A 10,372-nucleotide genomic window follows, 5' to 3' on the forward strand; every position below is an offset into this window, starting at 1 on the left:
CAGTCCTGTATAGATCTATACACACAATGCCCGCTCTCCCTCCAGGAGACTATGGTTACAAAACGCGACCCAACAAGTATATTGCTAAGTCGTGAGGTAGTCTCACATAAATGTTATTTTGTATTTGTAAAATGATGTATGTTTCTTTTTGTTTCTTGTTATTGTATGTTTGAACTGAATCATGTATGAATGGTTTCATGTGTGATCTGACTCTTCTAAGTTTCATTGTTCTAGAAATAGTAAGTAGTAATCCTCTAAACTATACATATTATAGTTTACTAGTAATGTTGTTTGAATGATTGGTTATGTTTGTACACCTTTGCTACCCAAAGGTATTGAACTGATTTGAAGAACTTTTATATCTACATACATATACATAATATACAACTAAGATTTATACAACATTCAGACAAACAACCGATACCCTAAGTCCACAACTAAACAAGGAATGGGAAATAAAGCGAGTTATCGGTCCTAAGCCCTTTAAACCTTATGTATATAACTATATCTATATAGACATGATTTTCACAATATATAAGTTTGAAAGAGTTTTGTAAAACATTAAAGAGCTTAACATATAAAAGGAGTTTTAACCATTTGAATGGTTATTCATGACCTGATGTCAGTTTATAAAATGATTTGAAACAGTTTGTTTGATAACACATCTTTATAAGAAATCCTTTTGTTTGATAGTTATAAATCACATGTGATTGATACTATAACTATATTTTTTTCTACTTGTATTCCCCCCCCCCCATAAAAGCATTTAAAATCATTAAAAGATAACTTTAAGGGTATGGACTCACTTGGTAAGAGTGACGATTTGAGGAGAAATTAGGCTTTATGCGGGCAACATTTCGACTGGAAAGAATGTTTTCTCGGGAACTTCGGGGCGTCGGGACTTGCATCGTGTGTTAGGGGTTTTACCGGGGCATCACGGTGGTTTAGAGGGGCTTAAAAGTGAGAAAATATAGGAGAGATAATGAAATTGAGCAACCAAAGTCGGAGCCCTCGCATCCTATTTATAGGGTGAAAAATCGAATCTCACTTCGTGAGTATGCATGACGCACGTCGTGAGTTTGGTCCTGATGAGCTCATGGCATTCCTTATCTGTCCACTTTCTCTAGAAGATGTCAATCAACCTTTTCACGTCGTGAACTCCTCACTCACGATGTGAGTTCTGACAGATGTTGAAGTTTGTGCCCCGAACTTCATAAATTCATATCTTTTGCATATGAGTTTCGTTTTTGACGCTCTTTATATCCACGCATAGGTGAGATTATGCTCTACAACTTTTGGTTAGACTCCGTCGGCTGGTTTTGACTTTATTTTTAATATTATATTTTTAGTAGGCCAGGACATGAAAAGTCCGTTAAAAATTCATAACTTCTTCATCTGACGTCCGTTTTCGTCTATCTTTTTAACGTTGTACTAATATTGACGAAATCTTCAATTCTCATTTAGGTTGTGTCGGCTAAAAATCATTTGATCTCTATTTCGAGTTTTTAGTTGTATACTGTTATACCGAAACTCAGAAAAATCATAACTTCGTCATACAAAGTCAGATTTGGACGTTCTTTTTATGTAAACTCTCGGTTTAAAGTATTCCATGACTTTCATTTAGATTGTTAAGGCTAAAAATAGTTCATATCAAGAAGTCAATTTTTATGAAACATAAAGTCATGTTGGTTCCGATGCGGAAACTTTGATGGGTCACAACTTCTTCGTTATAACTTGAATTTCTTTGTTCTTTATATTTCCAAAAACCTTGTTATGATATCTATCACTTTATACATCCCAATTAAGACCTTTGAACAATTTATTTTTTACGCTATTTTTATTATTTCATAAAAAGGTTACAATACTTGACTTTAGACAATTATATTAACTTGAAATATCAAGTTGTTACATTATCCCCCCATTAGAGGGAATTTCGTCCCAAAATTGTTTCTAAAAGTAAGTGTTTACGGACTAGGGAATACATGTGCATACTTCTGTGTAGACTTTCTAGTGCTTTCAACTTCCTCCTTGATAATACCACAGCCACAAATCGTACCGCGATGAGCGAGTACAAATAGTGAAAGTGTCTTGATAACTAGTGTCGATACTCTATAGTATGACCCTCCTCGGTACCTATGATTGCCTGGCATATACCAGTTATGTATAATTAAGATGAATAAGACGGTCGACTAAGTGACTCTGCCCCAAATCCACAACCAAACAAGGAACAGGAATTAAAGCAGAATCACTCACTCTAAGTCTGCAAATACGTAACTATGAACAACCCTAATGTACATACTAAGCCATCATTACTCACCTGTACGGATCTTTAGTTCTCTTATGGATGCTGCGACTTGCTTAGAAGAGTGAATTATTATAATTACTTTTAAATGTTTCCCTATGTTTTAATCTTATATAAATATAAATTAAATTTCAAAGCAATTCTTATTTCGAAGATGTACCGCTGGTTTCTGGGGACTTCGTGGTAGTTTCTCCTGCGGTGATCATCAGAATTCGTCCATCTGCTGGTGCCCTGCAGGATCGGGCAGTGTGTCCCTTCCTGTTGCAATTCAGGCATTTCATTACCTGACATACTCCGGTGTGGTGGTAGTTACACACATCACACTTCGGGAGAGTTCTAGCATATCGACTGGAAGGTGCTGGAGTAGCAGGTGTTGTGGCGGTGTATATAGTGACCATTGGTTGTTCCTGCGGGGTTTCCTGTGTTTTTCGCTCTTTCCTCTTATTCCCCGACTTCTGTTTATAGTACCCTCCCTTTGATGGCTCAGGAACGGGGACCACCATGCCATGGCGGACTCCATGGTCAATGAGTCGCTGATCCAGCCGCTTGGCGCTATCGAATGTAGTTGGGTTGGAGGACAGTACATCCCCTTGAATTGGGGTAGATAAACCCCAGATGTACCTTTCTATCTTCTTACACTCCGGGGTAACCATCTTAGGGCATAGTGTTGCCAGATCGCTAAACCTGTCAGTATAGGTCACTATGTCTGAGACGACCATGGTATGCTCCCATAGCTCTTGTTCCAGCTTTTGGACTTCGCCTCTTGAGCAATATTTTTCCAACATCATATCCTTTAGGTTTTCCCAACCTATCGACTTAGCCATTGATAGGGTCAGTGACTTAACATAGCTATTCCACCATGTTAGGGCTCTGTCGGAGAAGGTGCAGGCAGCAAACTTAACTTTGCTCCTTTCTGGGCACAGACAGATTGCGAAGAACGAATTTGTTTTCTCGAACCATCGCATCAGAGCAACGACTCCCACATTTCCATTAAAGGATTTGGGTTGCAGTTCATGAAGTCCATGTACGAACACTCCCGTGGGTGCAGTTCATGAAGTCCATGTACGAACACTCTCGTGGGTGTCTGTGGGTAACTCTGGGGTTAGTTAAGTGGGTACCGCTACCAGTTCCATTGGTACCACTTTCGCTGATCTGAGTTAGAGCAGCTGTTACTACAGCTGCAATCGCTGCTTGGAGAGCAGCATAATTGAATTGTGGTGGTGGATTCTTTGTTGCGTTATTGACTCTGCGCCCTATAGGTCTACCGTGAGGCATCTTTTGCTAAGAAGAATACAAAGATGAGACAGGAATAAGTCTATAGTAGTGGTTATAAGCAGAGAGCTGAATGACAAAGTTATCCTAGTTCTGAGTGTATCTGGTTCTGACTTTCATAGGGTTCTAGAAATAATTCATAAAGGGGGTCTATATAAAATAAACTTCATGAATCAGAAGTGGCTATCCTCAAATGAATTTATGTGAATTGAATAACTGATACTAGCTGTATGAAAAGGAATAATCCTAACACATAGTGTGAGTAGTGAAATCACTAGCTCACTAAGTCAGTTAAGGTTATTATTTATTAGTGTGACACATAAGACGTTTTAGTTTCTTCGGCCGATCCTTTCTTAGAAAACACTTTTTGAATCTCTTTTTTTTCTCGTTGACTCCTCTGCTGACTGCTATGATGGAGTGGTTACATCTATCAGGGTTTGTCATACAAGAATGGAAGTGTCTAAAGAATCTATGAAATTAAGTGTAACATTATGGGCTGATCCTTACTAGGTCCTCCTATAATTGTGCAATGTATACAAATTGTATATAACTTAAGATTAAATAGACCTTCGAATAAGTGATCCTACTCCAAAACCACTACTAAACAAGGAACATGAAGTCAAGCATAGATCACAAATTCTAAGTCTATAAAATCCCAATTATATAAAACCTTAGAAGTATACACTCCAAAATCATAGACCTATCAGAAGGGTCTTTTAACTTTTCACATAAGTTATTTATAGTGCCTAAAATACTCCTATATATAGTATTTTAATTTAATGAACTTGGTATGTTTTAAACTTGTTGTTGTCTTATAGTATCATAAAAATACTCCTATAGTATTTTAACTTTATGTTCTGATCTAGAAATTCCTTGAATAAAATTTGATAATTTTTAAGACTGTTGTGACACCACATCACCCCCAAACACATGTCGGTCACATCTCAAATAAATATAGTTGATCAGGCTATATTGATCCTAGATATGATTACATAACTGTCTAGGTTTGACTGTAGTGTTCAACCTTTAAATACTTATGTTCTGTTCTTCTTGTGATACTTGTTCTAGTATGTATATATGTTATAAGCATGTATGTATACTTTTATAAAGTATTGTTATATTTTTAAAATATGCATTTATTCAGAGCACTTCAACCCCATTGTATTTATAGTTGTATATCTTTTATAGGTTGATATACTTATTTCTATAAACAATGCTCGGATACCAATCTGTCACACCCCCAAACCGGAACGGTAGAAACATTCGGTGGCAGAGGACATCATGTTTAGTATCACAACACATGCATATCATAGTAATCAAAGTAACAAACAACAATTGCATTAATATGAAAGTGTTTACAAAGTATGTGGTTCACAAAAGATAGACTCCAAAAGTAAATAACAACACAAGACATGAAGCTACTATACTCCATCTTCTGAATCCCAGTGCGCATACCTGTCTACTAGTTTCCTGAGAATACAAGTTATTTTGAAAGAGTAGATCAACATTTAAGTTGGTGAGTTCTTAAGTATTTAAGTGATGAAAAGTAAGTTGTAAGTTTTTTTAGAAAAGTTCGTCTGTTCTTCTAGAAAATCCTATATTTTCTAATATGATGAATGAAAGTAAAAATGACTCTACAATTCCTTTTATGAGTACTAAATGGATACCAGTTATATACCATTTAGAGTAAAAAAAACAATCGATTGTGTGAATCTGCCCTAAGCCCACAACCAAACAAGGAACATGGAATAAGGCAGAAATCACAGATCCCATTGTTTGTTAGATCTTCACTATATATAACCCTGGTGTATTCATTTGGTACTTACGGAGTTAATTGTAACAGTTCTTTATATTTGATGAAATCATTGTTTAAGAAAATCATATATTTCCTTTAGTAAAAATAGTAACCACAATAGTTCCTTCTATAATCCCTTGGTTTGTACAAGCTATATATAATGTAATATCGAACAGACAGTTAAATAGGTGAATCTGCCTAAGCCCACAACCAAACAAGGAACAGGAAGTAAGATGGAAAACACACATCCAACTGCCTATCAAATATTAATTACATATAACCCTGATGTATAAACTAAGGTATTATAGAATTAACCACTAAAGGTCCTTTAAGTTATACTGGTTTAATAAAATGGATTAAACCCTTTTTACTGATAAGTTTGTAGTTTAGCCTACTAAATGTTCTATCTGAAAAGTATGTTTTTGTACTAGAAAACGGTATATTGAATTTGTATATTATGACCTGACCCATACCTGGTACTCCTTATGATTACTTGGTGTATACGGAATATATATATATATATATATATATATATATATATATATATATATATATATATATATATATATATATATATATACAAGTAGGTTCCTGCGAAAACATAAATATTTTGCGAAAACGCGAAAATATATTTTATCTTACAAAAATCAAACACAAGTACTATAAAAATTAAATTTTTTAGCAATAAATTAAAGATAATAACTTTACATTGGATTGTGCTATGATAATATAGATTTAAAGATAGTTTTAATATTTTTTTTTCACGTCCTTAACCACTGTTAAATTCATGTTTTCATAATCAAAATGTCAAAAATCATGCTTTGCTAGTATGAAAAAATTTCTCACGTATTATCGATTATCGTCATGTAGTTCAAAGTTTGGATGGATAATTGTCCAAAATATAAGGTTGACGTGGCACAATATCATAGTTTTATCTTATTTTCACGTTTTCGCAAATTATTTGCATTTTCGCATGAACCCTCCCCTATATATATATATATATATATATATATATATATATATATATATATATATATATATATATATATAGCTAAGATCGAATAGATAGTAAACTAGGTGAATCTGCTCTAAGCCCAACACCAAACAAGGAATAGGAAATGAAGCAGAAAGCACACATCCTACTGTTTGTCGGACTCGATTAATATATATCCTTGATGTATCTACCGAGGAATCATAAAGCTAGCATTATAGGCCCCCTTTTTACTGAATGTACTAAGACTCGAATGTACTAGCCGATTCATAGGCTATACTTGATATTTTCTTTTTCCATAGTGTGTGATCTGACTCTATATCAGAGGCTTGTAAGCACACTAGAATATCTCACCTTTACCCGTCTAGACACCTCATTTGTATTTTAGCATATATGTCTATACATATATGATCCCCATAATAGCAAACTTGATGTTGTTTCCAATAATCAAGTTTAGCTCCCCATTTCTTTGCTTCACACTTTCCTTTAGTTCCTGTACATCAAAGCAAATGTGAGTACCGCATCTAATGTCAAGGATCCATGAAATAGAACCGGCTATACTATGGAGTTCAATCATAAATATAGCTGAGGTGCCAATCTTAGTGGATTTGTTCTTCTTGATGTCCTCTTGGTACATTGGAAAACTATATTCCTAATGTCCCTTGTACTAGAAATAAAAGTAGATGGCTTCGTTAAAGTCACTGATGGGTGCTATGTTAGAGTTGATATTTTTAGGAATTAGGTTGGACTGTACAACCTTACCATTTCCTTTATTTTAGGATAAGGTATCTTCTTCCTCTTGAGACCACCCTCCCTAATGGTTAGTAATGTAGCTATAAAGTTGTTATGAGGCTTAACAATGCTTTTCTCGGTACTTTTCAACATGCCATGTAGCTCCATCAAGGTCTTTTCCAAATTACTCATATTATAGTTCATTATGAACCGATGATATGAACCATTCAAAGATTCAAGTACTATATCTATAAGTCTTGAGGAAACGGAATGCCAAGATGCTCTAGTCTATTAATGTACAAATTCATTTTCTGAATAAGCGTACTGATAGAAGTTCTTTCTTGAAGCTCGCATCCTACTAGAGATTTGGTGAGATCAAGTCGCTCATGCCTTGTTTTCTCTTGGAACATTTCATTAATCTGACCATTCATGTTGAATGCCCTAAGATTCTTGAAGTTCTTTTGGATCTCCGGAACCATGGTCACCATCATGAGGCAAGCAACTCTAGTTGAATGATTATAACATTTTTCATATTCATCTTTCTTTTCCCTAGTAGCGTCTTCTTCATGTTCCTCGGGGACTTCCCCATCTAGAAAATATTCTTTCTTCTCACATGTAAGAGTAATTCTTAATGCATGAATCCAATCGAGATAGTTTGGTCCAATGAGTTTGTCCCCATAGAGGATCTAGAGTATTGAGAAGTTTGTCGTAGGTACGAGTGCGAGATAGATATTAGCTCTCGTATTAATAGATATCTATATAAACAAAGTTTGTTATTAGTTTGTATAAATCCTTTGGAAAAAAATTACCCAATATATTAAAATTATTTCACTCCAAAATAAGAATAGGATTAGACGTAATCACATAATTTAGCTATTTAGGTAGGCAAACTATTTGCCAATTTTAATCTCTATGAAAATCCTAGATTTTTCAAAAATTATTTAATTATGTCAATAACATGTTTAATTTCTTCCAGACTCATCTAACATTCATGATTGGATTACACGGGGATCATTAATTTAGATGCTAAATCAAACCATGCAAAAGCGATGTGGCCCCTGACCCAACTATGCTTTAGTTATGGCAAGTACCACATCATCTCAACAATAGTGGATTCTCGTGTTGATCCTCGCACTACCTTACGCCAATCGATTACAAAGAGGTGAGTGTTTTTCAAGGTCACGTGTATTTATGTTTCTATAAATAGGGTTTTGTTTTATTTTAATTAAAACATTTTAACTATTGAAGTCAATATTTTAAGCATATTTTATAACTTTTATCAAAACTTAAGTTTTGAATTTCAAACAATCGAATTAAGAAACAAGTCGTACTAAGGACACAGGGGCATGTCAAAGCTCATAATCAAACCAGCGCCAACTCTGGATGTTAGCAAGAGCATCATGTGACTCCAAACTCCAAGATTATTCTACTGGTCTTCGGTCTTCACAACATTAAAATTTTCTATTCTAATAATTTTTCCTAACTAAACTACTACATACAATTTCAAACAAAAATTACATGTTATAAAATAGAAATGTTGTAAAAAAAATGCATAGCGGTCAAGTAGGGTTAAGTGATTAAACGATCTCGAGGAGGATTAATCGGGGACCATAAATTCGTAATAAAAATTATATATACTAAGTTCAATAACCATAAAAATTCATAACTAGTATTTAAACATTTAAGTCATGATACATGATATTACAAGTTCAAAATAAGTTTAATAATAATAAAAACACACATTTTCATATATTTAAATTTTCATCTTTTTGTAATCTCCATGTTCTTCCAATATTTGAACTTCATCTGAGTCATATTCATCTTCTTTAAACATGTGCTCCTCATTCTCGGACTCAAAATCTTCATCAAAAGTCCTCTTGGTATTGAAGTTTTACAGGGTACTTGATTACCATTAGTCCCGAGAGCTTCATCAATTGCTTCTATAACTGATTCATGGTCAACTTTGTCTACATCACTGTCGTCTCAATCAATAATCCGTTCTTGAGCAGAGTGAGAATCATTTACTAAAAGCACTTCCAAATCCTATATTTTCTCTCCCTTTTTTTTAATTCCATCAAATTAGCACTGAATTGAGCATAAACAAGATTGTTCATTCTACTTGTCTCCAATCTATTTCGTTTCTTTGTATGTACCTATACAATTACACATAACAAAAGGTTAAAAACGTTTTTGATATTTAAATATTATAACTTTATAACTAACAACTTCAAACATGCTCCAATTCCTTTCACAATCCGATAAACTACTAGTTAAAAAAATTGTTATTGCAATGTTTTTCAAAGGAGGATTTAAGCCACAAAAAAGTCCACACCATCTTGCTATAATTTTGAGACAAAAACACACATTAGAAAATTAGGAATCAAAAAAGTACACCAAACATGAACTATAAATCAGAAAGAAAATTAGAAAATCACAACATAAATCACACCAGATATGAGATAATCATAGTAGAAATCCGAGAGACACATAAGATATTAGAAAAATCACATCATAGATTGTAAATTTTCACTAGAAATCAGAAATCACACAACATATCAGAAAGAACACCATATATAATAAATTATAAACAATGTTATGTGATGTATGCAAAAAAATTAGAAACAAGCTTGGTTATCAAAAAAATGAAAACTAATAAAAAATATGTGAATATATAAACATAAATAACAAATCATCATGTATATCATAGAAACTATAAGTAAAAAAGCCTTAGAAATCGTAATTTTGTATGCACAAAAATCAGATACAAGCTTTGTTATCACTAAATTCAGAATTCAAACAACTATGTGAATGTATGAATAGAAATAACATAGGGAAAATGTCATATTAGCCTATCAAACTGTTCGTGTTTGTTTTAAAAGGTCCCCAAACTTTTTTTTGCACATTAAAGAAATATACATTCATTTCTCTATTTTAAAATACCCTTATGTTACCTTCTACCGGTTTGATAGGTAATATACATGCCACGAATGAAAATGTCGGTGACAAGTCATTTAATGAAATGGCCACATGTGTTGTACTTATATTAATTTGTTATAAAGTAAACCGTGTGCGTATTACAATCCCCTCCCCCTCATTGAAGAAAACCCTCGTCGTCCCACCATAGTAACTGAAGATCGATGGCTATATTCATGTCAGTCAAAGTTCATTTCCAAGGTGTGTTCATCAACAAATCTTTTTGCTATTCTTATGGTGTTCATCATGTGTTGAAGAACGTCGATTTTGCTGGTATGTCATTTAATGAGTTTGTGAGTTTTCTTGA

This window comes from Lactuca serriola, chromosome 7, assembly GCF_051521515.1.
Source record: "Lactuca serriola cultivar US96UC23 chromosome 7, Lser_US96UC23_V15, whole genome shotgun sequence".
Classification (NCBI taxonomy): domain Eukaryota; kingdom Viridiplantae; phylum Streptophyta; class Magnoliopsida; order Asterales; family Asteraceae; genus Lactuca; species Lactuca serriola.